Consider the following 27,345-nt stretch of genomic DNA (forward strand, 5'->3'; position numbering starts at 1 on the left):
TTGCTGAACTTGCAAGAACGGATTTACAGGAAGTTCATCTGTCATGAATTCTCCTCAGTGTAGTTGTGGTGTGTCTGTGGGGAGGCCTGGCCGGGTAAAGGATGATGGTGGTGGTGGTGTGAACCCCGGCTGTGCCCCAACAATGAGCCTCTGAAGAGCAGAGCTGAAAGTTTCAGAGTTCAGGATTCACTACTCTACTGCCATGTCAACAGGTCGATTGCAATTTGCTTCAGTGGGCTTCACGCACTGACAAGAAACATTCAATCTCGACATTACAAATATGAAATAAGAGAAAACCAGAGTAGACCAATGAAAGGATATAAGGCACCCATGGTAGGAATACAGTAGCAGCAATCCATATTAAAGTGTGCATAGTGCACCATGAATTAAGAAAAAAATAATAATAAAACTGATAAATGATAAATATGTAGTGTGCATAAAGTCTTGACACCCCCTTGGTTAAAACATACCATGTGGCTGAGTGTTAAGGAGTCATCTTTTTTTTAATTTAATTTATTTATTTTTATTTACAATGCACATTAATGGACATAGTAAAATGTAAAAGTGCCAGTGTTAGCCAACGGCTAGTTTCCGACTGTAGTCCTCCTGGCAAGGTGTTAAAAGCCATTAAAATAAACACAAGGACATAACAACAGAATTTATAAAACAGGAAAAACACACATGTATCCAACAGAAACCAACAGACAAAAAAACTACAAAGAGAGACAATTAACATGACGCTACTATGAAAAAAGAAAAAAACAAAAAAAGACTATTTATGGATGGATAAAATCTTGGCTCTATTCTGTTCTGTAATCTGGTTCTTCTTGACATGATGCTTTTTTTTAGAGTGGAGGAAGTTAAAAAGGCATCTTGCTGGGTGGGAGGGGGCCTTTATTCTGCAGCCTGGCCTCCTAGACTCTGCTTCTCTCAGGCCTCGTCCACACAGAAACACAGCTTCACTCAAAATGATCTTTTTCTTGTTCTTTTTGACACCGGGCAGCGTTGGGGAAACCAGGAAACTAGGAAATGCTGGGCGAGTCGACCACTAAATAATAATAACAAAAATAACTATAAAGACAAAACAATAGGCTATATTTATTGAAAATGGAGCCATTAACAAGTGTGGGTGATGTAGATTCATCCACATTAATGAGAATCTTTTATAACCAAAAGCAAACTCCTCTGGGTCTCTTTAACGGGCGCGATTCAGCGTGTTACTGTACGTCAATTTTAAATAACTTTATTGGCATGAGAAGGCAGTGCTTATATTGACAAAGCATATCACAATAAAATATAAATAAAAATAAACAGATGAATACGTGGCAGAACATTAACAATAAAATATAGGCCTAAACAACGTAACAACTGAGCCGTGGTCATGATCTTTACGTATCATTCATTATAATTGATTTGTTTGGGACTCGAAACAAAAATCTTAGGACTTGGACTTGACTTGGGACTTGAGAGCAAAGACTTGAGACTCTACTTGGACTTGCAACATAGGGACTTTCTCCCACCTCTGCGAAACAATAAAAAACGTTTTACTTTTTACTTAAAAGATTTGACTGAAAGCCCTATCCGTGTGGACGGGCTCTCAGTCTAGTCTGATGGGTGTCTGATGTCCAGGAAGCTGCAGGTGCTGTAGATAGAGATGAGAGCTGCAGTGACTCTAGGAACACTGCCAGTCCTCCACCACGCTGCTCCTCTTCTCTTCTCTTCTCTTCAGCTACATCAGCTCTCCTACTCCTCACAGCACTCCCTCCATACTGTTATGAAAACAAGTTATGGATGCCCACACAGTTTACCATAAGCGTAGGCACATGAAAGCACATGGTGCGTTTGTTCGTCTGCCGTTAAGATAGCTGACACTCAGAGTGGAGACACAAAGAGCGTGGGAGGACGTGGGAACTAGAATAATGATGAACTTTGTTGCTCGTCTGCAGCGGCTGTCATCGCGCGCACTGTGATATCATGAGCACTTCACGGAAAAACGATAAAAATAGGAGAAGTTAAGGGGAGACACTACAGGTGAATAGGGTAAACATTTTACATAACAGATATCACCATGAAACATCCCATGTTCATCACTTACATTAAGACAAATATTTTTTGTATTACAAGTCTTGTCAAATGTTATGTTTAAATATGTAAATGAGGCAATATCTGATGGAATATGTGGTATTTTACATATATTTCCAGTACCGAAATCTGGACAATGGATAAAGCCACTTTCAAAATTCTTGTTTTATTTTGTTGACATATTAGAGTCAGAAGTTTTTACAGAGGGGATTTGGGATATCTCTTTTAATCACTTTGTTAATGAGAAAATACTGTAACCAGCCCTAAAAAATCAAAAATCGCCATGTTTTTAGGAATAAAATGTTGTATAAATCAGGCTTTGAATGATATATCAACAATCCCCTCAGTAAAAACCTTCAGAATATAGACAGGAATAAAACTGGAAGGTTTGGTGTCTGTAAGTGCTGCTGAACTGGAGATTTCAGGCTCAGAGTCTGAGGAACAAGTCTTTTTGAGAAAACTGCCTTTAAAGACTTGTACTGTAAAATTCCATATACCTATTGTGAATGTAAATCATACTTTTACGATTGGTTGCGGATACAAAGGAAATGACCATTTTTGGAGCCACATCATTGTTCAGGAGAGACAGAGCTTTACAATGATACCTGACATGACATGGGTCAGACAACATGCACGGCATAGTATGTCACATAGCTGTTAACTTTTGGTAAATTTAGGAGAAATCTACCAACAAAAGAGAAAAAATGAAGTAAAATAACCACCTTAACGTGGATTTTCTACCATTTTGTTTGACTTTTCTGAAAAAAAAGAAGAATGGTGCTCAGCCAGGACCACGCAGCCCCTCGGCCATGTTGGGGCTGCGACCCGCCACATCTGGATCTATTTCCATCCTCTCTGCTTGTGTCAGTGTGATGTTATGACAGCAGAGTGACTGTGGAGATGATACCAAGAGGACACGGAGCCTCTCTCCATGGGGGCCACGTCGGCCACTGACCCCGTTTAAGCCCAAAAAAAGCCAGACCCCTGAGGTTTTCCAGCAGTGTGTTGTTGTGTTGTGCAGCTGTTGTTGACCCTTCTCATGTGTGTTTCTGTAGGAGGTTCGCTGTAGACTGCTGAACGTTTCCGGGGAGAGAACCTCGGAAGGGGGGGTCTCAGCCCCTACAACCCCACCCAACTTACCCCATCTTCAAAAAAAACAAAAAAAACAACCTACGCCTCTGAGAGAAGTGGGAGGAGCTAAACGGTCGTTTCATGTGAGAAAACCAGTCTGTAAGTTCCAAACCTTTAAATTCTTCCAGTTTCTGCTCTGTTGAGTTTGTGTGTGTGTGTGTGTTTGTGTGTGTGTCTCCTTTGTGGGTTTGGGAAAAAGCAAAAAAAAAACAGCCAATCAGGGATCAATAGAAATATAATGTTATATTTTCAGACATTCTGCTTGTGCACAATCATGATAATCAGTACAGCTTGAACACTCATTTTCCATAAGTTCCTTGAAAACACACACAGACACACACACAGTAATTTTCAAGAACAGCAACAAAACTGAAGTGAAACAGATTCTAATTCAAATTTTGATTCCTGTGCCAAATTTTCTAATGCAGGAACAGAAATACTGCAGCTGCAAAAATCAGTTTTATAAAATAACCACATTTTTTCCATCTTAAAAGGAAAAAAAAAACACTACAGAACCCGTCAGTCAAGAACAGAAAATATATTTGTATCCTCTCTAAGAAGCAGTATAAGATGTAATAGTATTTGATGGCTCTGGCTCTGGATCCCTTTCTAAAATATTGCATTTTACATCAGTGCCAAGCTACGTCGCACAAATCCCAAAAACTGTACAAAATGAATCTTTTAGAGAAGCCGCCTCTGTCAATTTTTTTTAGTCTTTTCAGCAACTTCAGCATCTTTAGCAGCGCTCTCATCTGGCTGCTGGCTTGTTTTCCTTACTAACACACTCGGATCGCCCCGGAATTCCTCACAATGCAGCGGCGATGGGGTCGTTAAGATGAATGTAGGAAATAACGACGTGTTTGTCTACTATGATTTCCAGTTGAGACACTGCCGGGCTCAGACTGGCCACATTAAGAAGAGCTCTGCCCGTTAATGGCTCTCCTCTATCGCTCCTCATAGCTGACTTTTTCAGAGGGAAGAAGTTCAAACCCCCTATTGAGTGGATGAGAGGGATCGTTTGCTATTATGACAGCTTTTTTCCTAAGCACTTCCTCTACATACAACTTAACTGTTTCTGTCTTGTCCCTATGATTTTTGAGGCAAGGTTTACTATTCTCTGCAGCTTGCTTCTCCCTTTAATGTTTAGATTACCATACCACATTGCCATGTTAAAAGTTAGAATGCCCTCTATCAGGTTCTTATAAACTGTTTCCATAATGTGCTTACTCACTCTGAAGGAGTTGAGCTTGCGCAGTAGATGGAGACGTTGGTTACAGATTTTAAAAATATAGTCTGTGTTTTCACTGAAATTTAGGTTACAATCAATATATGTACCTAGATATTTGAACTTGTCTACTACCTCTACAATTTGTCCCCTAATTATAAGGGGCTGCACGGGGTCCTTTTCATGAAAAACAAGTTCCTGTGTTTTTGTTACATTGATCTCTAAGGAATTTTCGTCGCACCACTTCTGGAGAGATGACACATGTGCTCTATATACTTCCTCTCCGACTATGTCCCCCTTCTTAGGGCCATATTATCCGCATACTTAAAGGGATAGTTCACCCAAAATTGAAATTTCACTCATTATCTACTCCCCCTCATGTGGACTGAGGGCTGGGAGAAGTTTCAGAGTCCTCCGTGGCTTCTCTGAGTTACAGGGGGTCTCGGCGTAGCAGTGCATGTCAATATAAAGGTAGCTTGTTTGTAGCAGAAGCTTCTCGAAGCTCCTCTTCCCGGTTCGTCAAATTTGGACAAACCAGGGTCCGTCCTCTTCCCAGTTCATCCAAATTTGACGAACCAGGAAGAGGAGCTTCGAGAAGCTTCCGCTACAAACAAGCTTGAAATATAGACTTATTTCATTTTTTTCGGGACAATTTCGCATTTCGGGGCTTCAATACAAGATGGACATTACATACGAGCAGCATGGAGGTATTTGGATGTTTTTTGGTGTGTCTTTTTGTTACGAAGACAGTTTGTATCCATTTGCAACTGTTATATGGACATGCACTACGCCGAGACCCCCTGTAACTCAGAGAAGCCAGGGAGGACTCTGAAACTTCTCCCAGCCCTTAGTCCACGAGGGTGAGTAGAGAATGAGTGAAATTTCAATTTTGGGTGAACTATCCCTTTAAACAAACTATCAATACTATGTACTATCAAAAAAAGGCAAAAACACCAAAAATATACTATCTATCTATCTAATATACTTTTGAAAAAAAAAAAGAAAAGAAAAGGCTCTAGAGTCAGCGCTCTGCCTCACACGCCCAGGTAGACAAATAAACAGGGGTTAGGTCTCTGCAGCGATTAAACAGTACAAATGCCCACCGGTGGTTTCTCTTTATTCATACACACTTTCAAAGCTCCGCTATTGTGCCGTGATTTGTGTGTTTTGTGCGCGCGCGACACATTGTGGGGCCCATTGTGCGTCGTTTAAAGTGAATAGCGGCCCCTCGGCTCTCTACTGACAGCGGGGGCAGGACAATGCGCTGGCGGCGGCCTGGTGTGGAAGGTCGAATGTACTAGGAACCGGAGCGCCGCCCGTCGCCGTGGCAGCACGAGGGCCCCGGTGGTGTGTGTGTGTGTGTGTGGACGGTGGCATTTTCTGCCTGTCATTATCGATGACACAAAGACATATCAAAGGGGGTGAAATGGGACAGAATGGTAGTCAATGCGGGCGCACAGGCGTGAAACATGATCAGACCGGCGAGCTGAATGGAGGTTTTATTGTTGCCAAAAACCAGAGAGACAGAGAGAGAGGGAGATGGAGGCAGAAAGAGACTGAGTGGCATTGCTTTCATATCTTGTCACCCACTCACTCGACAATGCGGGCCCTGTGTCCTTCCCACTATAAGTGAAGCTTAGTGCGATGCATAGTTTGGATGTATGAGCGGTTGTTCGTGTCCCACATGCTCCGCGGGCGAAAAAGGAAAAAGGAAAAGATCTTTGTGTAGCGGAGCAGAACGGCAGAGAGCTCTTGACACGTCCTGCCCTGTGTCTCAATCAGCGCAGCTTCACAGCCAGCTGAACTCACAGACCTGGAGTCACGTGACCGCTGTTATTATCATTCACTCCGCGCCTCCGCACCGGCCACGGCAGAGCCAGAGCTGGAGCCGCAGCCATACTGTCGCCGACTCGTCCATATGTTCAGACGTCCGGCTCGTCCTCGTGGGCAGACTGCCTCAGTCACGTCTCCACACAACTTAGAGAAGTTAGTCACAGACATTCACAAGGATGAACTCACTGTTAGAGTCTAATGTCAAGAGTGTTATGATGTCATAAAACTCTGTTTGGGCTTTATGAATGGAATGCCCTGAAGGGACTTAGTCCATACTTGAGTCCACATAAAGGTTTGTGCCAAATGTGAATGATGAGCACACTATTAGGATTATTATAGTTATTATGTGGTCATGTTAGTACGATAGTTGCTTTTATCCTCTCCCTTAGGAGATGGATACAAGAGAATGTCACATTTTCACATACAGTACATCACAAAACACAAAAACACAAAACACAACTAAAGGGAAAAAAATACAATAAAAAGGCTGTTTACCCATAACATACAGATACAGATTCATATCGGCACACAAAATCTTTTGTTCTAGCACAGCTTTATCCGGTTAAAGGGATAATTCACCCAAAATCGCCAACGTTCTACTCACCGTCATGCCAAGGAAGGGTTCGGAGAATTTTCTGAGTTATCAAAACACTTTTGGAGTTCCATTGGGGGTCCGGCTGGAAACGGATTTTCATAATGGCGGCGAATAGTGTTCACTTTTGAATGATCCAAAACACACTATGAAACATCCAGATACCTCCATACTGCTCGTCTGTACTGACCCAACTGTCCTGAAGCTGAGACATGGAAAAAGTTGTTCAGAAAAAATGTATTTGATCTCTGTTTGCAGCCTTGTTGTAGTAGCTCACAGTGGCTCTGTTGATGTTTGTGCACATGCGCGATATTTGCTGCGAGATGTTCTTCCATGTTTACATCATCCATCCATGTTTACATCATCCAACGAACGAACATCTCGCAGCAAATCTTGATTTTGGATGAGGTATCCCTTTAATTTTGTTCTATTACATCCGTGCATGCATGCATACAACTCTCTCCCACCAATCCTTGCTTTGGACGCGTCAGGTATCGCCTTCGCTGCGCAAAGCATGCTGGGATACCTGACACCGCAACCCGATGTAATCCCAGTGTGTGCGATGCGGTATTCTATTCTGTGATATTGTTGCGTAGAGTGGGGCTTCACCTTCATGCATAGAAACCATCTCGAGCTTAAAACACCGCTCCAGGCAACTTCCCAGTCGCCATGGTGATGTAAACAAACTTCTTTATGGTGGAGTTTTTGACAACAACAGAGAATCTGGGGTTTTTGTGGAAATAATTCCAGTAATTGACAGAATCATGAAAAAAGGAGTTTTATTTTTATTGAGGAGCATGTAGAGTGTCATTATAGCATTAACAGATTATTCCTAATGATGGTTTTATTATGGTGTGCATGTGTGACTTCACAAAACATGGCTTTGTCCTTGTGAATGTTAAACTCAAAAGAAATGTCATTAAATGTCAGCTGGACATGAAGGAGGAGCGGAGAAGGTTAAATAAACACCATAACTCACATAATTATAAAAACACACGTTAATAATGGTTCATAATTGACTTGAGTCTGGATAAACAGTGATGTAACCTGGAACTAGTCTGTGAGGCGGTGACTCTAGTTGCTAACGTCACATTTAAACAGTGTTTTACACCCAGCAGGAGCCTGCTGGTAGCACCTGTCTGCTCAGTCATTAAATTAAAGGAACGTACCACCAGCTCAGCGCCACACTGAGAATGCAGCTGTCCCTTCTCTTATTTTTTAATTTTCTTTAAAGGAATGAGTTTATATGAATCCTTGGTCTGGTGCAGGTCTGTGGTTTGCACCAGGAACCTGGCCTGCCTGTGTCTATTTCTTGCCTCTGCCCTGTGATAAACTCAGGTTGACCCCTTCTGCTGCTCGCCCCGAGGGCCGGCGTCTTTGTCAGTGCCCTTATTTCCTCCTTCTTCCCCTTCTCTCCCCTCGCGTTTCCCTCCCCGAGTCGTGCTCCTGCTCAATGTTAAATGAGGGCAAGGCCACACTTGGATGTGCTGTGACAAATTGGCACAGAGGAGGCAGATGGTGATGGGGAGGAGACTGGTTGTCATGCCATTTGCTGCAGCGACATGAATTGATCTCCGTGCCGCAGAGCAAAAAAACCACACATGCTCCACTTGTGTAATCCTGACTTCGGTCCCCACCGTACACACACACACACATGGGCCAGACCGGCACACCCCAGCGAACTCTGACACACAAGCCACCCTACATCAGCCTTCCGTCCCCATTAGTATCAATGATGTGTGCAGCGGAGGCGCTTGCTAACTGTCAGAGGCTCTGCAGCTCGGCTCCGCTTGGAGAGCCAGAGGGATGCTGAGGGATTCTGACAGAGAGACACAGCTCAGACTAATGGTAGGCTGGTGGGACTGTGGGCCTACTACACTATAGAGACACACACATACCATGGCTGCTGTACTGTACTGTACATGTCAGCAGCCTGTTCTATTTACAGACCCCGCCGTCTTAACGATGTTTGCCCATGAGGCTTTGGTGCAGCTCCACTAGAAAAATCCCCATGGGTGTTTTTCATTGCAGCATGACGTCTGTTAAGATCATAGTTTGTCTGACAGGACTGGCATTGCTTATTAGGCTGTGTCCCCCACTCCTTCCTCCGTTAGGTTGAGGTTGTTTTATTTTTTTATTTACAGTTACATAGGGCAGGGACTTTAAAAACACTCCCATCTCAGCTGAAGTCATGTGGCGCTGCAGCAGGGAGCGCTGCCTGGAGCTGGGGACGCACTATGCATTTTTTTTGCATGATTTTACCCACGATTCACAGTCGGGCCTAGTCTGCACAAGTCAGCATGACAAGGTCCAACTTCAGTCACAGCAATTCAAACTGAGCCGACTCTGGACACAATCGGGTAGTGTGTACTGGTTACCAGTGATGGGAATAATGGTGTTTAAAATAACGGTGCTACTTTTAAAAACTCTTTTAAATCAAAGAAGTTACGCTGTTACTTGACCAAGGAAGTCCCATCAGAAAATAAAACACCCACTGAAGTGTAGGATGTTAAGAACATTTTTTTTTTTCAGTTCATCAACTGGTCGGAAAAAGACGTTTATCTGGAACCAACGCGATCAACCTCAGTATCCCTCCACACGGGCAGGCTCCGTGATGCGCTGTATCACTCCGCCTATCAGCTGTTTAGATCGGCGATATCATGTGGAAGAGGCGCAGTGATACATCGCGTCACGGAGCCTGCCTGTGTGGAGGGATACTGAGCGAGTTGGTTAGAGCAGTAGTTGGGTAAACGAGGGTTAGAAGGGGAAGTCCAAGTCATTTGACATATTTGAACATTTTATAAAAAAGTAACACAGTAGTTACTTTCTTTGTAATTATTACTACTATCATGTAGTAACTATGTTACTAACTCTTTACTTTTTGGGGAAACAAACTAGTAACTATAACTAAGTACTTTTTCAAAGTAACATGCCCAACCCTGCTGGTTACTGACCCAGCTGGAAACACATGGCCAATAGGGCTGCCAGGATTATTATTTTTTAGTTGAGGATTGATTGCCATACAAATAATTGGGATCGATTAAATTGTTTTTTTCTGCTGGTCAAACTTTTGCATGTTGATTCAACCATATTGAACGTCTGCATTTCTTTGGTTATGTACTGCGTCTGCGTCTGTGTTTCCAAGTCTGGCCAATTGGGTGGGGTGGTGGATCGGTAACGTGATGATGTCATTAAAAGAAAACCAGTCAAATCTAGGAAACAACATGGAAATAGTGATGGAGATATGACACTACTGTTAGTTTCATCCAGCTGTTTTTATACAGATGAATAGAAACTTTTATTATTGAAATGTAAATAGTTAAGGCTTAATATGTAAATAGGATTAAAGGGTAGGCACGTACATTCTGTAGCTTCAGCATACTCCTTTTTCAGGATATGAAATAATATTCTATATATAGTCTGGAAGGAAGATTAATGATGATTGTTGATTTTCACTATATATGAAACTACTACTTCATAAACTTAACTTCCTTATGCCAAATGATTGCGGTCAGCTTCAATGATTAGTTTTTTTCTTTTAACTGGATTTCTCACAGCAGATAACTGAACAAACAGCAGCAACAGCGAGCCGTATGTCCTCCATGTTTGTTTACTCAAACTCTCACTACTGTGTGAGCATTCGTGAGAGTTTGGTTCGTTCAGTTGGTTTGACAAATCGTCTCGTCTGTGATCCCTCGTCTGGTGCAGTCGTTAAATCTGTGATCCCCAGTTGTCCTGAAAAATCAGCAGAATTCAGTGTGTTAGTGTGAACTCCACGTCTTCTCTGCATCGGTAACGACTGTGGAAATCATGTAGTGTGTCCTCAGCTTTATCTGACAGGAGCAAAGGAATTAAAGATGAAGTGAACCTTTCTCGCTAATGTTGGATCTCTTGACCTTTTGGCCGAGAGCAACGCGGGTCAGGTAGATCAATGTGAAGCTTGCTGGACGTGTGTGTGTGTGTGTGTGTGTGTGTGTGTGTGTGTGTGTGTGTGTGTGTGTGTGTGTGTGTGTGTGTGTGTGTGTGTGTGTGTGTGTGTGTGTGTGTGTGTGTGTGTGTGTGTGTGTGTGTGTGTGTGTGTGTGTGTGTGTGTGTGTGTGTGTGTGTGTGTGTGTGTGTGTGTGTGTGTGTGTGTGTGTGTGTGTGTGTGTGTGTGTATTAGCAGAGCTGAGATTAAAACACTTTCCTGGCTCACAACAACTGAGCAGCAGCAGCAAACCTCAGCGGAACGCCTCACTAATGGAATTCACACCTTCGTTTTTCAGTTTCTTGGGAAAAGCCGCTGTGCAAAAAGCTGTGTTTCTTTAACTAGAAAACACCGGACAAGTCATCACAGCACAGCCTGTAGCCTCCATATCTGATATCTCATTTAAATAGCTTGAAATGGTCTGTGTTTAACTCTAGTCTGTTTCCACCAGAGTAAAAATGTCAGCAGCACCTCTGTGGCTCTTTTCCTAATAGCAAATGCAAAGATTTATGGATCAGCAATTTGAAACGTCCTCATGCTGCTTTGCTAATTTTCCTCTGCTTCGACGTCTTTTTGGTTTATTTTGAAGTCACAAAACAATCTGGTTTTTAGTTTTGGAGCAGCAGACACGCTCCACTGCCCCTGGACAATTAGAGAGCATGTTCTCCAACCGTCTGACTTCAGTGTGCCAAGGCTTTCACTGAGTATTGTCCTGGTTTTGAATATGAGCTCTGTGTATTTTCTTTGTGTCGCAATATCAATGCAAATGAGAAAAGCTCCACTTCCAGAAATAAAATCAATAGAAAATACAGGTGCATCTCAATGAGTTAGAAGAAGACTGTTAGATCAGCAATCTTCTTCCTGATAGATAGTGTAGATAGTAGTGTTTTTTTGTTGTTGTGTTTTTACGCTCTCATGAGGTGGTTTTTCAGACGTGTCGATATAGTGTATCGCAAAAGTGTATTTGAAACACTTTTTTCACATTTACACGTGACTCCGATCTGATCTGATCCTGTCGGTAATGTTTTTCTGTTTCCCTTCTCTTTCCTGTCTGTTTTGAGTCGCCCCATTATTTTAATAAAACTTTGGCGTATGAGGTCCAATCATTCAACTCAGGCGGTGTCTCACAATAGCAAGTCCTTGTGAATAACCAAACAATAGTTCCTTCTGTTACAGTCGCGAACTAGACTTCATGAAAATTACGACTCAATCGCAAAACACCTTTCAATGGAAACACCTGCAAATAGGAATTGTACTTTGTCATTTAGAAATATCACTTTTATTTTTGCAAAACCCTGCAATGGAAACACAGCTATTGAAGCTACTGAAAAACTCTTTTTTTTTTTTTGCAAATCTGATCAGCATCTCACTGCCTGACCGTCCACGTTGCATATCGCAAGTGATCAGATTTGGACAATGCAATGTGACACTCACATTTCTAGATGCCAGAGGAGACGTTCCACATGATTTGTCGGTGTCGGTCGTTGCATGCCGTTACCATTGTTGTTGTTGTTTTTGTTCACGTTGTGCTGCGAGTGACACAGAAGACTCTTAGGAATCTGATTTGAGCAACTGAGCCGTTCACATTGAAACAAATCTGTACAAATCTGGATCAGAGTCACATTTGAAACCACCAGATCAGATCAGAAACAACTTTATTAATCCCCAGAGGGAAACTGAATTGTTGTAGCAGCCACAACAAACAACATAAGAAAAACAGTGCAAAACATAAAAGCATATAAAAATAAAAATATAAAAAGGGTGTGGTTTGAATCAGATTAGTCAAAGAATCAGATTTCATGTGGTGTTTGGCAAAGTAGATACAATCTGGATGCTAAAAATTTGATTTGGAGTGGCATGTGAACATGGCCTAAAAGAGCAGTTAAAGGGACAACGAGGAGTTTCTATTCGGTTATGAAAAAGTATCATGTTAATGTGGATGAATCTACGTTACCCACACTTGTTAATGGCTCCATTTTCGATAAATATATCGTTTTGTCTCTATCGTTATTTTGTTATTATTAGTGGTGGCGGAGCCGACCAACATTTCCTTAATGAGAATAACGCAGCTGAATGGCCGTTTATGGTCGGAACTACGACGGTAACTGAACGTCTTTGAACCCCTGACTTTAATTCTTGATGAATGAAAACATGAGTCCGTCTTGCGCCGGTCAAAGAATTTTACGGTGCGCGCGAAGGCTCATAAATGTAGTTTGAAAACGCTTCGCTTTTCCAAAACTCCTTGTTGTCCCTTTAAAGGCCCAGCAACCTTAGCAGGTGTTTGGAGTTAATCAGCTGATTAGAGTGTGACATCATTACAATAGTGACCTTTTACACTATATTCTAATTGTTTGAGATACTGAATTTTGGGTTTTCATTAAATGTAAGACAAAATCATTAGAATGAAAAGAAAAAAGACGTGAGATTTTTCTGTCTATCTGTGTGTAATGAATCTATATAATATGAGTTTCACTACTGAAATAAATTAATTCAAATCCATGTTATTATAATTTATTGAGATGCCCCTGTAAACGGCCCTGTCACCACCTCCCATCCACAGTTGAGTGAAAGTCTTCCGTCACAGGTCTCACTGTCAACTGTCTCGTTTTAACATGAATGAAAACCAGTGGTGTCTCTGCCTGCACTCCACACCTACAGTAACTATCTCTGTCTTGAGCAGACGCTCAACAACTGAGCTGTGATTTATGTTTCATTCCCAGCAACTGTAGTAAAAGCCGTGGAAGCTGAGCTCACGAGGTTTGGCCACAGCACTTGGCCGTGTGTTTTAATGTGTGTTGGCTCTCTGAGTAAAGCTCCACAGATGCTGCCACATAGAAAACCAACATGCAACCAAGTGTTTCAGATTCCTCCATCACTGTTGAGTAACCAAAGTGTTTTTTCAATGCTGAGCCATGAAAAGCTCCAGTTTGTAGTTGAAATGGCACAAGCGAACATCACCATCTCTTATTTCTGGTGTTAAAGAAACAACAGAGGAAGCCAATCTGCTGCTGCTTTATGGCTCCAAATTGAGAGGCGAGACACTACAGGCAAAAAGACAGTTTTTTAATGCACTGATCAATTTTGAGATTTTGGGCTATTTTTCTTCCTTAACATGTATTCTCTCAGAAAAGTCAAAAGAAATGGTAGAACATCCACATTAAGGTGGTTATTTTACTTCATTTTTTCTCTTTTGTTGGTACAGTAGATTCCTCTTAAATTCGCCAAAAGTTAACAGCTACTGTGACAGACTGAGCTGTGCCTGTTGTCTGACCCATGTCATGTCAGGTATCATTGTAAAGCTCTTTCTCTCCTGAAGAATGATGTAGGCTCCAAAAATGGTCATTTTATTTGTATCCGCAACCAATCGTAAAAGTATGATTTACATTAAAAATCTATGGAATTTTACAGTACAAGTCTTTAAAGGCCGTTTTCTCAAAATGAGTTTTTCATCAGACTCTGAGCTAGAAATCTCCACTTCAGCAGCACTTACAGACACCAAACCTTCCAGTTTTATTCATGTCTATATTCTGAAGGTTTTTACAGAGGGGATTGTTGATATATCATTCACAGCCTAATTTATACAACGTTTTATTCCTAAAACCATGGAGAAATTGGATTTTTTACGGCTGGTAACAGTATTTTCTCATTTACAGACTGATAAAAAGAGATATCCAGCATTCCCTCAGTAAAAACTTCTGACTCTAATATGTCAACAAAATAAAACAAGAATTTTGAAAGGGGCTGTATCCATTGTTCAGATTTCGGTTCTGGAAATGTATGCAAAATAGCGCATATTTCATCAGATATTGCCTCATTTACATATTTAAACATAAAATTGGACAAAACTTGCAATACAAAAAAATATTTGTCTTAATGTGAGTGATAAACTTGGGAAGTTTCATGGTGATATCTGTTATTCAAGATTTTTACCCTATTCACCTGTAGTGTCTCCCCTTAAGCGTGAAAAAAACAAATCCAGGTTTTAAATGGAAGGAGGTTCGTTAATGAATCAGATTCTTTTCGTTAAAAAGCAGCGCTCAGTCCGTCTGGTGGAAGGAAAAGGATAATTACCGGCTGGAGGTCTGCTCACGTGGAACTTTCCCACGCTCGCTTAATATTCAGCCGACCTGCGAGCCGTGAGTGCAGGGCGGCGGAGGGTTATTGATCGGCAGACGTGATGCATTCGCTGACTTCCTAACAGCCGACGGCAGAGTCCTCGGAGAGCGAGGCCGCTGATGCTCCCTCAGCACCCGGGGGCCACTGGAGGAAACAGAAAGTGTACATGATGAAAACTGAGAAAGCACAGGAGCAAAGTTCTCAGATGTTTGCCCCCCCCACCCCCTTCAGGAGTTCCCTCTCTAACAGTGAAAAGAATAATTGAATCGATCCGAGCTGGTATTCAACAGAAGCAGAGAGAGAGAAGCGTATCGACTCCCCTCTCAAAACATGCCTCTCAGACTAATGTCTCGTCTTCAAAGAAACTTTTTGCTCACTTTCATGTTTATCAACGGCTAATTATCCTCACATGGTAAAGCCCCGATGATGCAACCAGTTAAATGAGCTGGGGGCCGAGCCAAAACAAAACAAAACAAAAAAAAAGCAGAAACCTCACACAGCATGCAATGTTCCACACGCTATTAGACACTCGGAGACGCTGGACAGGAGCCAGTTCCTTACAAGAAAAAAGCACAAAATCCAATTGCGAGTCCGCGCTCGAGCACAGAGAGCAAGCTGTGAGGAGGAAAAACAGCCCCTCCGTTTGTGATAACAGCTCTTTCACTGTCAGCACAAACAATCTGCAGGCCTGACTCCCCCACCACCAGGACCGCGTTCACATTTCCCCCCGTATTCATAGAGAAATGTAAAAAAAGCTCCCCGGAACGTTGGGAGTGCAAAAAACAAATCCGCCGCCCGGTTTAATATAAATCATCTCCCTGTAAATGGGGAGAGAAATCCCTCTTAAAGCACATAACTGCTTCTATACAGCGTCAGCAAACATGGCTGCAGCCGCGCCGTGCACGGAGCAGAGCAGGATTCAGGGTCTCTACTTTCACCTCGGTCCTCCCACATCCCCCAGCAGTTTGGCAATTAGCATCCCTGAGCTCAGGTTTGAAACGTTTAGTGAATCTGGATAATGAGCGTGGGATCATTTAAAGTTGAGATGAAAGTCATGAAGTCCTCCAAATCTCAACTCAAGGCTGTTTATAATTACAATTCAAATGAGCAAAGGGTCAACAGCTTAATATATTTTTTGTCTTAAACAACACGCAAAGGTCACAAAAATAGTGAATCTGATTTCAGAGTTGGGGCTGAGATTGGGTTTAATTTATGCTAATGTTCTATGCTATTGAATAATATTTACTTTGAGGGCAAAACCCAAATTAATTCAATTATACTAAAGTTCATATATCTGCCTGTTAAAGTTGTGTCACTTTCACCCTTCAGAAACTCCTGCACATTCAAATTGATCCATTTGGACATTTGGCTGCTATTCAAATTAGCTGCTTGAGATGGAACAGGATCTCTGTTTTTTTAGCCTTTGGCTGTTTGCGCTCGTCTGTTCGACACCATCCCAGCACTCACACTCACCAAATAGGAAACAGGGATCTATTTATTTATTTATCTTTTTTTTTTAATTTACTATCATGCCTCCACACCAGCCACTGTCAGAGCCACAGGCCGTGTGTTTGCAGGCTGTTAGTCTCCTGAAGGCCACATCTCAGGGAGGAGCTTCTTCAGATTTGCAGAATCATAGGCGGACCAGCCAGACCCTTCTTCTCTGGAGGAGGGTCTGGTGAGCGAGACTAAGGTCGGTGTGACCTCACAAAACACAGTTTTGGCCTCTTGAGTGTAATATCTCAAGACCATGTTGAAGGATTTTCTCCAACTTTCACTATTCCCCAAAGATTCACCTGGACATTTTATATCTAAACCAAGGAGCCCCAAACTGATGGAGAGACGGAACAGGGACCCCTACTCTATATATTTTATATATTTATTAATACTTCATATTAAACTGCCACATATAAACATGCCTTGTTATTGTGCATTCAGTACTAAGCTATTCACATAATACTCTATAACTATAATATGTTGGTTTCATGTACAGGTACAGTGAGTAGGGGGCCGTGCCACTGCCATTTATAAACACACCTTGTTAACTAACCAATGCCAATCAACAATGTCACATACAAGCTATTCAAATTGATGTTTTTATTTTAAACATAAATGTGGAAACCAAAACATATTTTTTTAATTGTCTAGTCAACCAAAACTTTTGCAACCCCCCTGCTGCACCTCCCCCTGTTGAAGGCCTCTGATCTAAACTGTCATCAGTGTTGTAGCTTGGGAAGTGGACGGTGTGTACATTAGTGGACTTGGATTTAGTCAGCAGCTTCAGATTATGATGTAGACGAAGTGTCAGTGGATCATTTCTAACATTAGACCGGCTGCAGGTGTGGTTACTAGATATGTGTTTCCCTGAGTTTCTGGGCTCATCCAGAAAGTGTGAGTGCAACAGAAGAGGACAATTTATTGAATGAAAGACTTCAGGGGTTGAGTCCTCCAAATGTACTCTATCCAAACAGAGTGTGGAAATTGTATTGTGAAGCGCGATGGGACCCAGCCAGCTCAAATAGATCAGAAAGTCACACAGTTATGAACTGAACTTCAGTGTGATTTTTTTTCCTCCTATTTCTTTTCTCTTCTTGCAAGGCGGCAGCACATGTAACGATCTCAGCCCAAAGACTCGGAGGCGAGAGGCTGTAGCGGGCCTCAAAGCTTTGTGTTTTTTAATGACAGAATGTGCTCCGTAATGGAGAAGACTGATTAAAAACCCTTTGTGTCATGGTCCGGGCGGCTGCAGCATATGGCCGAGGGGCTTAAGCACACAGAGGAGACATCTGCAGCAGCGAATCACTGAGACTGAAGCATGGGAATGAAATCACAGAGATTAAAGTGACTCTTGCCTCGTTCCTCTTCTGGAGAAACGGCTCATTTGTGAATCCAGCGACCACTCTGAGTTTCTAATAGTGACACAGTGTAACGCTGTTGTTAAAACTGAATGACGGCTCAGTTAAACAGGCCTTTAAGCTGACTTATTTGGACTCTTTTTTGAACAGACAATTGAATCTGATGATGAGTAAGAATCATTTGTAAGAACATGTGATAACGTCAAGATGTGGAGACAGCAGCCGTCCATCGCTGTGAGTGTGTGTGTGCCATGTATTCCCATAGTTTTTTACCCCGTTTCCATTTGTTTCTGAATGCGGCTGTGTGTCTTTAAAGCACAGTCAGGTCATTAGGTTCAGAGAACCAGGGAACCAGAAACCTCCACGCTCTCTCACAGTGTGTGTGGAAGTGTTTACGGCTCTTGGGTGTGTGCGGCGGGACTTTGTCAGACTCGCATAAGCAAACATGAACATGACAAATTACAAAAGTTCATGCTCAAAGCACAGAGGACTGTTCATTCAAACCATTCCAGTTGATTTCAAGACGCTACAGCACAATGTTAACAGGGTCTCAATTCTGAATTGAAATTATATTTGCTTTTCATATTGTTTTCTAGTTGTTGGACTGTCCATCCTAGACACAAGGAGGAACTGATAAGATTTTGGTTGCTAAACAGCGGTTTTGCATGAATTTACCCCAAAAACAACTTGTTACTATCGTAACGTTGTGTTATTATCTCATAGCGTGGTGAATGTGCAGGTCACAACTTGTCCACCAGAGCGTTTTGGAGTTGTTGGATTGTGTATTTGATGAGTTTGGTGAGGGAAACCAAGAAATCCCATGAGCCTCCGTAGCGTAGCTCTCAGCAGCTCGCGGCTCTGCCCCGCTGATCTAAAAACAGCTTGCACCGACAATTTAGGTAACAAACCTACTCCTAAAACTATAGGGGATTATGGCAATGGGCCAATTTGCCAAGATGTTGAACTATCCCTTTAATATTATTAAGTCAGGACCTGTATTTTAAACTCAAATCAACGACAAATGCAGTAAACATACCAACCATTAGAACTGTAGGACTTACAATGAAGATATTGCACCAAGGCTTTTCCAAATAAAGCAAACTCAGTCCTTTGGTGGTGAACAGCAAACCCTATCGCCGTCCCAGCGGGTACATTATTGACTGTTTTAGTTCTAGCCCTCGTTCTAGTTTTAGTGTGAGCAGATTTCTCCGAAACTTTACAGTCGTAGGAGTCCGATTCCCCAGAGTGTCCTCCCCAGAGCTCAACAACAGTTCATCCGGCTTCCTTTCCCTCCGTTTAATTCTGTTGCATTTTATTTGTATAGTCATAGTTAGTCAAACTTACCGGATGAAGGAAGAGCGACGCTGTTTTGCATGGTCACCCTCTCTGCACCCCGGGGCTTGGCAGTGCCCTTGAAGGTTGTGCTGGGTTTAAAGCACAGACATGGACGTACCATTAGAGGAAATGCAGCTTTTTGGTTGCGTGGTGTAAAGAGAGTATAAGAATCTCCAGAGCTGACGCTGTGGAGATAGATCTGGCTACGCAAGACCAAGTCATAGTAATCATAACTTACATTATCTACAAGCATTTCACACACTAAGGTCAAGACCTTTCAGTATTAAAGACAGAATGAGCAATACTTGGGGAATTGGGGGGGAGGGGCAGCAACAGCAGCTTTCTACTGATGTATTCAAGCCCAGGCTGACTCTAATAATAGCTCTGCCATTGTTATCATTAAAGTTTATTTACCTGCCTATTTATTATTCTGAGTCCTGGGTCTACGGAGGCTCAGCTGAGCTCGTACCTCCCTCTCAGTTTGGCTTTTGAGTCTTTGTGTGCTTTTATCTCGCCAGACTTCACAGCTCCCAGAACAATCTTTGCGCTGCTCCGTTTTTTTTTTTTTTTTTTTAAAGTGATGGTGTCAATTATTGAAAGGGGATCATTTTTTATAGCTGTGGTACAGGTCCATCAGTACCCGGCACGCGGTGTCAGAGCGAAGAACAACATGGCACCTGCTCCACAGAGGCGCGGACCAGTACATAATGAAAAATATGCAGCGATCGAGCATCAAGGTCATCGCGGCGGAGGATTTCTCAAGAGGCACTGAGTTGAGGAGTCATCGGAGGAGCGAGCAAATAAAGCCCCGCCGGCTGATGAACTCCAGAATAGTTTGACAAACCCTTATCGCTCGTGACAAATTAAAGTGTCAGCGGCCCACCCCTCTGTGGCATCACATTTCCTGTGTTGTGGCGTGATAAAGCCCCGCCGCCGGTATGAGCCGGCAGCAGCAGCACGCGGCTGGGCTGTCTGCTCTGCTCGCCCGGTTGGAGGCCATGAGGACAGAGGTGCAGTAACCAGAGACCCCGGCAGACGCTCGTCTCTCAGTATTGATCGGGCCAGACGTCCAGACGGCTGCTGCAGACGTCTTTGGCGCAGCTGAAAGGAAGTGTCCTGAAGATTTGACATGACACACTGTCACACACACACACACAGCACCAGAGGCTGAAGGAGTTTATTCCCTGGGTATATACAGTACTGTACATCCTCCCACTATCACACTTTTTTTTTTTTTTTGGATTAGTCCCTTTTATTTTTTATGAAGTGATGCCGATACAAGACAAGTAGAGAACAACAAAAACATACCAAGAAAAGCAAAATGAAACTAAAAAACAAAAGAAAAGACAAAAAACAAGAAGCAAAAACAGAACAAAAAAAATAGAAAGATGTGAGATGGAGAAGAAAAGAAAGTTAAAGTGCTGCTCTATGATGAGGGAAAGAGAGAAGAAGAAGAGAAAGAAAAGAGAGAAAAGTGGAGATAATGGGGAAGGAGAGGAAAAAGAGAGCATTTAAAAAAAAAAAATCTACATCTAAAAATCTACTATCACACATTTAAAGGCAGCAGGCACGGTGTCACTCACACAGGCAGTTTAAATTACACTCTCTTACAATGCTTATGTTGCACAGTGTGTCCTTGTCGTTGTTGTTTTTTTTCCTCCCTGTAGTGGCTTTGTGTCACAAACCTCCCGGCGCCGCAGACACACTTGACTGCAAAACTGTACATAAATAATAGCTAACTGCACAGAAACATGGCAGAGGCGGCGAGCAGAGTGGCGACGTGGATGTTGGTTAAGGTTTACAGCTCGACAGGAAGATTTACGGCGGCTGTGACACAGGAACGTGGCTCGGTCCTAAAGCACACAGCTCCATGAGGCTCAGGTCCTTTAGTATAATAGCTTTGCTAAATAACCAAGCGCTGAGTGTCACCAGGTCAACGGTAGAGCTAACCACATCCCAAAAGAGCAGCCGCTGCTAAATTCACAAAACTTAGCAGTGGTGCAGTGCATTTTTTTTCACAAAGTTTCCAGTTCTCTAACAGTGAGTCAGTCCCCGTTGACTTCCAGGTTAGAATCACCAGATTTACAGCAGAAAAAAAACAAAAGAAACAAAGTTGGTACAGTATGTTCCATAACTCACCTGGGCCCAACTGTTCAAACGGTAATCTAATTGGTTTTGGATAATGGATTGGATCAAATCTTGAAAATGGGTTGTTCAAAACCAAAAACGGATTCTGAGATCGGATTGGATCACGTAAACCAATCTTGGTTTTAATCTGGATCAAACCCTCTACTCAGTTTGTGTTGCTTATTCTGATCCCAGCAGTGTGGTGGATTCACGGGGGATTCCAGGAACAAAATGTTATTTAAATTCATTTCAAATTGGTCAGATAAGCAACATATATAATGTAGTAGATATACAATGATATTTTGCACCTGATTTAAAATGTTATTGTTAAATTAAGTTAACTTTTGATTATTTCAGAAAAAAATAACTTTTCCTCAACTACTGGATAATTTAATGAAAATTGAAATTTGTATTTAGAATTTTGAAGATCGAATTTCAAACAGATCAAAAAATATTCAGTGATTTTGACTAATGTACGACAATTTTTTATTTTTTATTTTTTTTTGTATTCATTTGTAGTGGGTCAGATCAGGTCTGACTGTTTAAAAGACACGTAAAAAACAAAAAACAGCACAGAAAACAGCACCCGATTTTAAAATGAACACACTTTGAGTGACCCCATGCTACTGTACCTGATTTTTATCTCCCTAGTAGCCTTCAGTGTGATACACATTTAGAGCACTCTTTATCCGGATTTGGTAGTCTTGAAAAGTTCAGACTGATCCAATCCAACTTTCCTTTGAACAACTGGGATAAAAGTAAGACGGATTACATGATCCTGGATAGCAAAAAAAAAGGGATTTCAAAACCCGGATCATTTTGATCCAGATTTCACCTTTTGAACAACTGGGCCCTGTTTACATTTTGATGGTCTTGAAGTTTTATAGTTCTATATAATTGAGGGCTTGGCCTCTTTGAGTGGCAGGTATGTCTGCTCCACACATGGCCCACCTCTTTATGCTTCTATGAATTAGTGAAGGAGTTCGGGGGCGGAGTCAGCTACTAGCTAGACTCTGAGCTTCAAACCCCTCTGGGTGGTGTTACAGGAGCAACGTCCATCTTTATTCACTCCATGATTTTTAATCACATTTTACCTAATTGCTGTTTATGGCTGTAACTAGATTAAGCAAGAATCACAGTCAGAGTCAGTTCATTCTATTTGATTTTAATTTGGTGCAAAATTTAAATAATTTAACACCCAGGCCGTTGGCATCAGTCATCATCATCAGTTACATTACATAAAGGTGAATTTAGATGCGTAATATCTGTAATTGTCATTTCCCAGTTAGAAATAACACAAGAACAGGAAGCAGCTGAAACTGCCGAGTCATGCAGGCAGAACAGCCACCTGCTGCGTGGCGACGGGGGACCTCTGACTGTGGCTGTCAGATGGGCTGGATACGTCGTCTGAAACCGCTCTCCTGGTACAAAGCCGTCCAGCAGACACACACACACACACACACTCACTTTCTCTCACTCCTTCCACGCAGATACACTCAGCCTCTTGTCAGGGCAGCCACAAGAGTAATGGCCCCAGGGCTCCTCCTGAACATAGACTAATGAGAATCTCAAATCGGACAAACAGAGTGCATTTATCACGCACTCGAACCTAATGACACCACCACCCAGGCCCAACCGCATGCTCACGCCAGCATCCAGCATCCAGCTTTCAGCATCCAACATCCAACATCCAGCTTCCAGCTTCCAGCTTTCAGTATCCAGCTTCTACCTTCCAGCTTCCAGCATCCAACTTCCAGCATCCAGCTTCTAGCATCCAGCATCCACCTTCCAGCTTCTAGCATCCAGCATCCACCTTCCAGCTTCTAGCATCCAGCATCCACCTTCCAGCTTCTAGCATCCAGCATCCACCTTCCAGCTTCTAGCATCCAGCATCCAACATCCAGCTTCTACCTTCCAGCTTCCAGCTTCTAGCATCCAGCATCCACTTTCCAGCTTCTAGCATCCGGCATCCAACATCCAGCTTCCAGCTTTCAGCTTCTAGCATCCGACATCCAACATCCAGCTTCCAGCTTCCAGCATCCAACATCCAGCTTCCAGCTTCTAGCATCCAGCATCCAACATCCAGCTTCCAGCTTCTAGCATCCAGCATCCAACATCCAGCTTCCAGCTTCTAGCATCCAGCATCCAACATCCAACATCCAGCTTCTAGCACCCAACATCCAGCACCCAGCATCCAGCATCCAACATCCAGCATCCAGCTTCCAGCTTCTAGCACCCAACATCCGACATCCAACATCCAGCATCCAGCATCCAACATCCACCTTCCAGCTTCTAGCTTCCACCATCCAACATCCAACATCCAGCATCCAGCATCCAGCATCCAACATCCACCTTCCAGCTTCCAGCTTCCAGCTTCCACCATCCACCATCCAACATCCAGCATCCAACATCCAGCTTCTAGCATCCAGCTTCTAGCATCCAACATCCAACATCCAACATCCAGCATTCAGCTTCTAGCATCCAGCATCCAGCTTCCACCATCCAACATCCCAACATCCAACATCCAGCATCCAGCTTCCAGCTTCTAGCACCCAGCATCCAGCATCCAGCATCCAACACCCAGCTTCCAGCATCCAGCCCCTTACAGACAGCCCTGTTTGTCCCCTGCTTTTCCTATTGTTATTATTATAATGCTTATTAAAGTTACATGGTCATACCTTGCGGAGTGATGAAGAGGGAGGATGAAGAGAAGGGGGGGCGGTTGTTGGGAAGAAATAGAATCAAACTCAGCGGCACGTCTGCGGGCACAGAGAGCCTTTGTTTTTCCATGCGTCTTATTTCTTTCTGTCACCCCTCCCCCCCTGCACCCCCCTCATCTCTCCCTCCAGTGTGAATCGCTCTATTCTCTACCTCTTTTATTATCTTTCTGTCTTCTTCACTCGTGCCTCTAAAAACACTGAAAATGCAGATGAGTGGAACACTCGAGCGCAGGAATGGCGAAAGAGAGAGAGAGTCGACAGATGAGTACCACACGCGCCGCTTTGATCCGCCGCTATGAAGTGTTGTTCTGTGTTTTGCTGGGTGACATGCCGCTTTGCACAAGGACTCTTAACTCGAGAAACTTTAAAGAAGTGTCTGTCATGGAAACATGGGTTTTCAAACAGTTCGACCTCTGGCTATGCAGCATGTTGCTTATGCCAGAGACTTGGCTGGTAATGGTGACAGTCTGAGGCTGCTTTCTTCCACCAGGCATGTCCAAATTATTCCACAAAGAGCTGTGTGGCTGCAGGTTTTTATTCTAACTCATCGTTTTGCGGCAGTTCTTTTTTTTTTTTTTTTTACTGCTCTTGTTGTTGTGCGTTCGACAATATAAACGCTTTCGAATAACGGGTCTTAAAATGCTGTTTTGATGGTCGCGTAATCACGTTTTCATCATAATGTTTTCAAACGTCTTTTACTAGTGGTGTCAACGATAATCAATTCGGCAATGCATCGCAATGCGGGGCACGCACAATTCAGCATCGATGCGGCAACGTGCCATAATCGATTATGGCCTCGAGTGGACAATAAAGTTGTGAAGTTTCATTTACTTCTGGGGGCATTTCCGGCAAAGATACAGGAGAGTGATAATACACAGCCAATAAAATCTGTTGTTCAATATCTGACTGCTTGTATATCTGTACTGCCTTGTTGTGAGCAGTAGAATTTTGATGCATCGTAATGCATCGTAGAATCGAATTGAATTGAATTGTTACCTGGTGAATCGTGATCAAATCGAATTGTGAGGGCAGTGCCAACCGACTTATTCTCATTTTTCCGCCTATGTGGATGCTTTTTTTTTTTTAAATAATGCTGTTTTTTATTTATTTTTTAATCAATTCTTTGGTTTCTTCATGACTTTATTAGATCAGTGCGATTACGGATGCCGTCGCTAATCGCGCGAGATTTGGACGGACCAGTAAGAGGAGCTTCCGCTACAAACAAGCTTGAAATATAGACTTATTTAATTTTTTTCGTAACTATTTCACATTTCGGGGCTTCAATACAAGACGGACATTACATACGAGCAGCATGGAGGTATTTGGATGTTTTTTGGTGTGTCTTTTTGTTACGAAGACAGTTGGTATCCATTTGCAACCGTTATATGGACATGCACTGCTACGCCGAGACCCCCTGTAACTCAGAGAAGCCACAGAGGACTCTGAAACTTCTCCCAGCCCTTAGTCCACATGAGGGTGAGTAGATAATGAGTGAAATTTGAATTTTGGGTGAACTTTCCCTTTAACCTGCGCCACCCGACGTCCCATAATGCTGGGTTTTAAACATGCAAACACTTATTTCGGGGCTTTCTCTTGGCGTCACATCCCGCATTAAATATGACCAATCAGAACAGAGTAAACCTCAAGCCCCACCCTGGAGTTTTTTGGGGTCGATTCCCAGTACCTACCCTGAGGCAGGGACTCAGAAGGTCCTGCAGGGGCAATTCCTGCAGTGCAAATGCCCCTATTTGATCAACTGATCTCAGTCTTCAGACAGCTGATTGGTCAAACTGCTTTGATTGGTTGGAACAGAACCCTGCAGCCTTCGTGGAATAGTCAGGCCTTACAAACATCCCTCTATCCTGTAATCTGTAGTGCTCAGTTCAGCGGTCGCACATGTCAAGGTAAATGTGATGACATGCTAAATACAATGGCTGTATAATCTTCAGTGTCCATTGCAGTGATCTTTACATCAGGAAGAGGGAAGGACGATTTGAGCCCTAATTAGCGGGACTTCTAAGCAGACCCTGTCGCTCCTAATGACTGCTGGGGATTTAGACGGAGATAAGAGCTTATCCTCCTTAAGTGCTGGAAAGGCGACATTATCTAAACCCAAATCCGGGCCGAGCCGGAGCACGCAGCTTAGACACATGCGGAGACGCAAGCAGCCAACACTCTGACTTAGCAAAAAAAAAAAAAAAAAAAAATGTCAGCGCTCATGCCTCAGTGAAGACGGCGCGCTGTCAGAAGAACAATGGATGGCAGTGATTGATGCCCGTGATGCCGCCTCGGAGAGTGAATCAGAGTGTGGGTGAGGGGGGAGGGGGTGTCTTTTTAGGAAAGGTTCATCTTAACACTCATTTACTGTGTCAGGTTGTCTGAGTCAGAGCTGGAGAAATTAGCTCAGATCCTGAGCGGAGGCTAAGATGTACAGGCTGGAATCGGTGTGAAAGCAGCGGCGTTTCAACTCCACACTGTCTGATCATGTGAGAGAAATCTAAAATATTGTGAGGAGACGAGTCACATTGATTCAAAGGTAACGGTGTTGTCTGTTGAAGGGGATCTGGCGCTACAGCTAACATAAGCATCAGCAGCTGTTAACCTTCCAGTCTAGTAGTAATGTTATGACTTGTTTCTGTCTGTGGGAGTTGGAAAACGACTCTAATGTCAAGCGTGGTCTCTGTCATGTCTGTTCCTCTGCTGAAGTTAGAAGCTAACGTGCTAGCCCTAGCGCTACTCATATGGGTGTATTGAAATTCTTGTATTATAAAGACAACAATGGCCGAGGCTCTTAAAGGGATAGTTCAACATTTTGGCAAATTGGCCCATTGCCATAATCCCTATAGTTTTAGGAGTAGGTTCGTTACCTTTTAATTGTCGGTGCAAGCTGTTTCTAGAACGGCGGAGCAGAGCCGCAAGCTGCTCAGAGCTACGTTAGGAGGCTAATGGGATTTCTTGGTTTCCCTCATCAAACACATTAACGCGGTGAATGTGCAGGTCACAACTTGTCCACCAGAGCGTTTTGGAGTTGTTGGATAGTGTATTTGATGAGTTTGATGAGGGAAACCAAGAAATTCCATAGCTCTGAGCAGCTTGCGGCTCTGCTCCGCCATTCTAAAAATAGCTTGCACCGACAATTAAAGGTAACGAACCTACTCCTAAAACTATAGGGATTATGGCAATGGATCTATCCCATTAACAAATAGCCACTTTTAAACCATTTTGTAATATTCAAATAACATTCAGCGCAGAGTGCATCATGTGGCTAATCTACAGAACTCCTCAGCTCGGCCTCCACTGGATTTCTCTCACTAAACGATGAGCAGAAACACGGGGGGAGTGTTCGTCTTCAACACAAACGC

The 27,345-nt window shown here is 42.9% G+C and overlaps 1 protein-coding gene across 1 annotated transcript in view; it reads left to right on the forward strand.

Annotated features, from left to right (window-relative positions):
• Positions 1-3,208: 3,208 nt before the first annotated feature.
• sema6cb (semaphorin 6Cb) overlaps positions 3,209-27,345 on the forward strand; it is a 142,099-nt gene continuing 117,962 nt past the window's right edge. The window contains exon 1 of the mRNA XM_083989804.1: positions 3,209-3,312. The gene's annotated coding sequence lies outside the window, so the exon portion shown is untranslated. The remainder of the gene's footprint in view (positions 3,313-27,345) is intronic.

This window comes from Trachurus trachurus, assembly GCF_905171665.1.
Source record: "Trachurus trachurus genome assembly, chromosome: 16".
Lineage (NCBI taxonomy): Eukaryota > Metazoa > Chordata > Actinopteri > Carangiformes > Carangidae > Trachurus > Trachurus trachurus.